This window comes from Salmo trutta, chromosome 12, assembly GCF_901001165.1.
Source record: "Salmo trutta chromosome 12, fSalTru1.1, whole genome shotgun sequence".
In the NCBI taxonomy this organism is placed as follows: domain Eukaryota; kingdom Metazoa; phylum Chordata; class Actinopteri; order Salmoniformes; family Salmonidae; genus Salmo; species Salmo trutta.
Window position 1 is genome coordinate 60,027,794 of NC_042968.1, and position 8,784 is coordinate 60,036,577.

Consider the following 8,784-nt stretch of genomic DNA (forward strand, 5'->3'; position numbering starts at 1 on the left):
TAATCATCAGCTGGGTCTTTTTGAACATAACCTTTAGGTTATTTCCAGGAGGCGTGGTTTATAAGGGGCATGGCTTTCAGCTAGATCTTATTCATTATTATGTTAAGTTTACGTACTGCAAATTCACATTTCAATAATATTTTTGGGGATATTCTCCTATAATATCAAGATGATTTATTACATATTATATTAAGGTACACCTAATTATATCCTTCGATGGGATTTACATAGGCTTTTACACTTCAGTAATTGCCATTGAAGCTACAAAAGCTGCAATGTTCAACCTTAACATGTGATAAGTATGCAACAGACAAGATGAACAGGAATGATATTTACTCTCACGGGTGGCTAATAATCATTATCTAATATCCACGCCCTTACTTAACTACACCTCCAGTCTGGGTCATATCTCAAATACCCAGCACCAATAACCCAGACCCAGCATCAATAAACCAGCAGTTTGTAAAGAAAAATAACCCAGTTAAGTGACCCGACGCCTGCAACCCAGCAGTTGGGTCAACCGTGGGTCAACCCATCCACCCTCGCATATCTTCTGGGGTGCATGACGCCACTGGGTACAGGAGACGACGATGGTCCGTCACCATCCCGGGTCCTGGAGAGCTTAGTTCCCACAGACAGACAGTCAGTCATCTCTCTCTCTCAAGGTGACAGAGTGTTTCTCCTTATCTCTGACTGTGTGTCCTGTCCCACGTGTGTGTGTATGAGATTTACCACTATCCCACATGTGTGTGGAGAGATAGACCGAGGGGAAGAGGGTTTCTATTACAACACAGGAAGTACCCCACTCCTCCATCCTCTTCTCCTCCTCTTTCTGTCTCCTTCCCTTTCCTTTTTTGCAGCAGTATTTGAGTGATGGTGAACTATGCAGTAGGACAGGATGACAGGTTTCAGATGAAAGACCTTGGATCTGATGGGAAAAGCTTCTCTGTGAATGTGAGAGAGGATGTGACAATGTGGTGTTTTGCTTCTCTTCACTCTCTGGGTGTGTTGTTGAGGACGCAGATCAGAGGAGAAGCTAAATCAATAAATCATTCAAATAACTAAATCTGTCACTAAATCTCTAAATCTCTAAAATCATCAAATCTGTCAGTGCAAGTTATCTCTGTGTGTCTGAGGGCCAATTGTGTGAGCTGGTGAAACATCAAAGAGTGAGTTGAGCACTGAAGTTGACCTTAAACTCAGGCCACAATACAAGGCTAATAACATGGTATTAGCCTTGACAGTTCTGTGTGTGTGTGTGTGTGTGTGTGTGTGTGTGTTTGTGTTTGTGTGTGTGTGGGGGGGGGGGGGGGGGGGGGGGGGGGTAATAAGTCAAAAGTTTGGACACCTACTCTTTCAAGGGATTTTCTTTATTTTTAGTATTTTCTAAATTGTTGAAGTCGGGGGATTGTGTAGGACAGGTCATCTGATGCAGCACTCCATCACTCTCCTTCTTGGTCAAATAGTCTTTACACAGCCTGGAGTCACCAGCAAAGCACCCCCACACCATCACACCTCCTCCTCCATGCTTCCCGGTGGGAACCACACATGTGGAGATCATCCGTTCACCTACAGTTGGAACCAAAAATCTCAAATTTTGACTCATCAGACCAAAGGACAGATTTACACTGGTCTAATGTCCATTACTCGTGTTTCTTGGCCCAAGCAAGTCTCTTCTTCTTATTTGTGTCCTTTAGTAGTGGTTTCTTTGCAGCAATTCGACCACGAAGGCCTGATTCATGCAGTCTCCTCTAAACAGTTGATGTTGAGATGTTACTTGAACTCTGTGAAGCATTTTTTTGGGCTGCAATTTCTGAGGCTGGTAACTCTAATGAACATATCCTCTGCAGCAGAGGTAACTCTGGGTCTTCCTTTCCTGTGGCGGTCCTCATGAGAGCCAGTTTCATCATAGCGCTTCATGGTTTTTGCGACTGCACTTGAAAAACTTTAAAAGTTATTGAACTGTTCCGGATTGACTGACCTTCATGTCTTAAAAGTAATGATGGACTGTCGATTGTCTTTGCTTATCTGAGCTGTTCTTTCCATAATATGGACTTGGTGTTTTACCAAATAGGGCTATCTTCTGTATACCACCCCTACCTTGTCACAACACAGCTGATTTGCTCAAACGCATTAAGAAGGAAAGAATTTAAATGAATTAACTTTTAACAAGGCACTCCTTAATTGAAATGAATTCCAGGTGACTACCTCATGAAGCTGGTTGAGAGAATGCCAAGCGTGTGCAAAGCTGTCTTCAAGGCAAAGGGTGGCTGCTTTGATGAATCTCAAATATAAAATATTTGTTTAACACTTTTTTGGTTACTACATGATTCCATATGTCTTATTTCATAGTTCTGATGTCTTCACTACTTTCCTACAATGTAGAAAATAGTAAAAAACCCTGCAATGAGTAGGTGTGTCCAAACCAATTTTTTACAATAAACAAAAACATACACAGACAAAAACAATAAACAGCCTAACATTTACATACATTATTTCAACAAACAGTTCTTATAGAATCCGTTCCAGACACCTACTTAACTATGCAGTTGAAGTCGGAAGTTTACATACACCTTAGCCAAATACATTTAAACTCAGTTTTTCACAATTCCTGACATATAATCCTAGTAAAAATTCCCTGTTTTAAGTCAGTTAGGATCACCACTTTATTTAAAAATGTGAAATGTCAGAATAATAGTAAAGAGAATGATTTATTTCAGCTTTTATTTTTTTTTATCACATTCCCAGTGGGTCAGAAGTTTACATACACTCAATTAGTATTAGGTTGAATTGCCTTTAAATTGTTTAACTTGGGTCAAACGTTTCGGGTAGCCTTCCACAAGCTTCCCACAATAAGTTGGGTGAATTTTGGCCCATTCCTCCTGGCAGAGCTGGTGTAACCGAGTCAGGTTTGTAGGCCTCCTTGCTCTCACACGCTTTTTCAGTTCTGCCCACACATTTTCTATGGGATTGAGGTCAGGGCTTTGTGATGTCCACTCCAATACCTTGACTTTGTTGTCCTTAAGCCATTTTGGAAGTATGCTTGGGGTCATTGTCCATTTGGAAGACCTATTTGCAACCAAGCTTTAACTTCCTGACTGATATCTTGAGATTATACAGTGAATTATAAATGAAATATTCTGTCTGTAAACAATTGTTTGAAAAATTACTTGTGTCATGCACAAAGTAGATGTCCTAACCGACTTGCCAAAGCTATAGTTTGTTAACAAGAAGTTTGTGGAGTGGTTGAAAAACGAATTGTAATGACTCCAACCTAAGTGTATGTAAACTTCCGACTTTAACTGTACATGTTCTTAGCTTCATCCTTTGAAAATAGACACGTAAAAAGATTCTGGGGTGAGAATGCACATCTTCAATATATACCCATTGTTCCTCTTTAGTGCATTTAACAATATGTCATAAGTAAAAGCTTTGGGTGGCGAGTTGATATAATTCCAAGTCCAGAAGGTTTAAATCACCCTCAGACTTAGGAAGATGTAAAACTTTCCTTTTTATTTGCCCATATAAAGTCTTATGATCGAGTATACTTTTTTTAAAGAATGTATTCGGTAAGGTAAACGGTATTACCGTAAATAAATATAAAACCATTGGGAGCCATGCCATTCTAAAAAGGTTTATTCTACCTGTAAGATTTATGGGAAGATTGTTCCATTTAATTAAATCTGCTTTCATTTGGTTGAGTAATGGGATAAATTATCTTTATATATTTGCTGTCTGTTGTCAATTATTAAGCATCCTATATATTAAATATTTTTTGTTGTCCACTTAAAGGATTGCTGTAAATCACAGGAGGTTGGTGGCACTTTCATTGGGGAGTACAGGCTTGTGGTAATGGCTGGAGCGGAATTGGTGGAATGGTATCAAATACATTAAACACATAAGTTCCATGTGTTTGATGCCATTCCATTCATTCCTTTCCAGCCATTGTTATGAGCTGTCCTCCCCTCAGCAGGCTCCACTGCTGTAAATCAATATTATTTATATTTTTCCTATTGCAATTATTTCCATTTTATTCCACATTTATTTAATATCCTGAGATTTTAGAGTATTCTGAAAATATTATTTTCAAGAGGTGCATTGAGTTTTCAATGTTTTTCAGGTATATCAGGAGATCGTCTGCAAATACGTTTAGTTAGTTTATACTCATGTTTAACAATACTGATACCTGTTATGTTTGGGTCCTGTATAATTATTCCTGCAAGCGGTTCAATTGCCAGTGTAAACAGGAGGGGGGAGAGAGGACATCCCTGACTTGTACCCCTTTCTATAGCAATTTCATCAGATAATGTGTTATTTGTGTATATTTTAGCTTTAGGAAATTATATAATATTTCTATAAAATGTATTATTTCAACTGGAAAGTTGAAGGCTTCGAAAGTTTTGAATAGAATAGCCCATTCAAGACAGTCGAAAGACTTTTCGGCATCAACAACCAGTATTGACAAACCTACATATTGTTTTTTTTGTGTATTGTATTATACTGAAACATGTTCGTTTATTTGTTTGTAACCCTGTTTGATTAAGACTTTTGCCATTCTGTTGCTTATGAGTTTTGTTATCATTTTAATGTCGCAATTTATTCAGTCAAACTTTTTTATTTATTCTGATTTGTATTGATTTTCATAGAAGCTTTTAAAATGGTCATTAATAGTGTTGTTGTTTCTAATTAAAGCATCCGTATCTGTAAAAAAGAACTGGTTTGGCATGTATTCGTTTTGTAAGGGCTGCAAGGTGTTTACTGGGTTTATTTTCCATTAAATAGTATGTTTTATTTGTGTTTAACTTGTTGTTGTTGGCTCTCTTCAAACCTAAAATATCATGATAATCGCATACTCTGAAAAAGTTACATCTGAGTTCAAAATAGAAATGTAAGAAAAAAGCGGAAGAAAAGAAAAATCATTACAAGCTAAAGAAGAAAACAACATTTCCGAACTGAAGCATTATTCCTGCTTAAGTTCAGAAATGTTGTTTTCTTCTTAACCTTGTAAAGATTGTTTATGGGCTTTTCTAAGATAGTGATTTATTTTTCTTACATTTTTATTTTGAACCTTATGCTATTTCTTGCAATCGTGGAGCCTGTGTACTTTCCATGTAAAAAGTTTCATTTTGTTGCCATTTACTTGTACAGAATCAAAGTTAACCTTGTCTGTTCCGTCTAGCATTGAAGAACCAGATAAAACATTTTAGCAGATATGGAAGAGTCATAGTATGAATACATAGTTATTGTATATATTGCATATATAAAATGTGTAAAAATGTAGGCTGAGCAATCATTTAACAGAGAACACACAAAAAAAACATAAAGGAAAGTACTTCTTTGTACTTTGAGGTGCTGTTCCTTTTTAGGGCTTTTAAGATCCAACTCCTCTCCTAATGTACCAACAGTCTGTGGATGATGTTATTATACTGTGCATTGAACAACAACTGTCAGTTAAGTACTGTGGTCAGTTTGCAATACCTTGTGAACTCAATTAAAGTATAGTGGTTAGTTGGGCTCTACTTGGGGAGAGTGGGTCCACCGAAAGTGAGATGTGTGGAGGCACCACACATATTTCAGGGAAGTGTCTAATGCTCTCCCAGCCACCCCGTCCCGATCCCTCGGATAGAGCCCATCTCCACTCTCACCAATAACCACCATTGAATCCCAGCTATAATAAAAACAAGGAATACTCTAAAATCTAATCTGTCCATAACTCTTATTCATTTTACAGTAGGTTTGCAAGTCAAAAATGGTTTTAATTACATTGTAGTATAGATAAATCCTTCCTTCCCTCTCTCCCAAGCTAACCTTATCTATCTCCACCTCCCCCTCCCAGTTTTCCCTCACCCATTACCCCACCCAAGCCAAGTTTGTCCCAACCTTCCATCCTTACCCACCCAAGCAAGCTTGTCCCAAAATCCATTCTCAATCATTCCCACACAACACATAGCCTATGCATCCAGGGGGCTTTTCATGTCCACCCCTACTTCAGATGGTCAGATTCTGAACTCTTTCTGGAGTTGTGGGAAAGGAGGGAGGAAGGGGAGAGAGGTAGGGAGGGAGAGAGAGAGAGAGAGCGGGCATGAGTGCAGTGACTGTTTACGATCAACATGCCTTACAGGGGCAGTATTCTGCAGGAGTTGTGTTTCCGCCGTGTGTGTGTGTGTGTGTGTGTGTGTTTGGAGTGTTGCGAAGTGTCAACATGGTGTGTGCTATGAACCCGTCTCCTCCCTCTGTGGGCATGCGAGAGCGTAAGTGTGTGTGTGTGTGGGCTTGTATTACTATCTTCGTGGGTACCGGAAATCCCCAAATGTCCCCACAAGGATAGTAAAACTTTTCCCAGGTCCCCACGAGGACAAAGGCTGTTTTAGGCTTAGGCTTTAGGGTTACGATTAGGGTTAGGGGTTAGGCGTTAGGGTTCGGATTAGAAGTTAGGGAAAATAGGATTTTGCATGGAAATCAAGGATGTGAAGCAAAACATATGCTGTGTGTGTGCGTCTGTGTGTGCGTGAGTGTGCGAGAGAGAGAGAGAGAGAGAGAGAGAGAGAGAGAGAGAGATAGGGGGCAGGGTGAAGTAGAGAGCAGAGCAGACCCCCGGTCTCAGAAAGCAGTCTGTTTCCTCTAAAAGGTCTGAATCAGCTTGGTTAGAAAAAAACCCAGACAGGAATTTTATTAGATAGCTCCGGTTGGCGGCAGAGCCTCGAGTTCTCTGGTTTAAAATTGCCAAGATGCACAAACTCCGCTTGAAAATCAGAATGTTGCAGACCTCTGGAAAACATCGGTCTCTGTACCATATCCGAGTCAGCGAATGGGCTTTAACCAAATTCTTGACCCAAAAAATGTTGTTTACAACGGCAATGTTATGGCATTGTGTTATAGACTGCAACAGTCAGGTACCCAAACTAACGGTCAACTACAGCACATACATTTGATTCATTCTGATGCTTTGAGGCAGAAATCAAATGCTCCCACCCCTGACTGGTGCCGGCTAAGCACTGTGTTGTATAAAAGGGGGTATATCTGCAGGAAAGTGGCAAATAAGGGACTGTTAGAAAGGGAGTCATACAAACATAGCTTTTTTTTGTTGCTACAGGTAACATACCGTGAATTCTGTCTGAAATAGGTCTAGAAATATATTCCGGCATAATGGGGGTACTATTTCAGTCCAACGCCGTCAGTAAAGAATCTCTCTTTTCATAGTTGTTTTTGGAGATGGAGAGAGCTCTCAGGGCCAGAGAAAGTGGCTAGTTGCTGTTGAATGGACTAGGTCACCACTCCATGTAAAGTACATGGAGCCCCAGCTCTAATTAAAAGCAGTATTATTGTTAAGGTGTGGCTGCCACTCCACTTCATGTCTGAGACCCAGTGTTAGATTTAGACCTGTATAATGTTCTCATTACACAAAATCCCAGCCCTTAATACACACAAAGACCCCCTGTCCTGCACAGACTGTGTGTGTGTGTGTGTGTGTGTGTGTGTGTGTGTGTGTGTGTGTGTGTGTGTGTGTGTGTGTGTGTGTGTGTGTGTGTGTGCGCAAGTGTGTGAGACTGGAACAGGCCTAGTGGACTGGGGATTTAGAGAGCAATCAAAAATATGTTTCATTGATGTTCTTAAGCGGACTGACTTCATTTTTGACACAATTAACCCCTTTAAATGAACATTTCTAGCTATCATCAGAAAAAACAACACAAACAAGAATGATTTATTATTCACACTTTCGGGAATTCCAGTGGCTTGGCCCATGCTAATCCTGGTCAAAAAATCAAATAGACAAATATCCCACCAACCACTCTCCAAATAAATAGCATAACACCAAATGTAGTGACTTTTCTCTCTATTTGAATGAGATCAGAAAATATTACCATTATTTTTACAATCACTCCAGAGCTCTCTGGGGCCAGAGACTAGCATGGAGGCTGGCTCTGTAGACCTCTCACTCTCCTCAACATCAAACAGCTCCTATAGACAGACTGGTGTTCAATCTACTAAATTGTGTTAGCTTACACAATTCTTCAGGTCTTGGACGAGGTTACATATGACCTTCGTTCTGAACCTCCAGGAGCCATCTAAAGCTCTTGGAGATTTCTTGCAGTCTTGGAAGTAAATCAAGCCAATTCTAAAGATTATCCCAATAAACACACAATTCTCTGTATACGGTTCAGACAGTTGGTGAACTTTCCAAAAAGAAGTTAGTGTCGTTAGTGAATGTCTTGACAAAGGCTGTTAAACTCTATAGGTAAGTAATGGCGTGAGTGGGAGCTGTTGATGACCTGAGCTATGGAGCTTATATTCCCATCAGCATGAGCAAGACAGTGTGTGTGTATGTATGTGGGTGAGAGTTAAGGTAATAGTCAATTCAAAGGGCCCATGAACTTTAACAGAGACAGTCCCCCAGTTCCTCTCACATCCGGTTCTCACAGGATACTGCTTTGCTTATGACTAACAAGTTAGAGGTCAGGGGTCATATCTGATACCGCTACACTGGACCAATGAGAGGGCGTGTTATTGTAGTGATAATCCAGCTAGGCTTTACAGGACTTCTGTGAGAAGCTATAAAGGGACTCTTCTAGATGGTAGTAAATCCCATCTTTCAGACCGTTGTAAATCTGATCTGTCAAGACAAAAAAAAGATTATCAAGACACAGCATGAACAATATACAGTATCAATATTTTAGTGCAATCAACCACATCTAAAGAATGTTTACAATGCTATATAAATGCATACATACACAGCTTTTGCAATGCTCTCTCTCCTCTCTGTCTCTCAGCTGTCTCCCTCTCTCT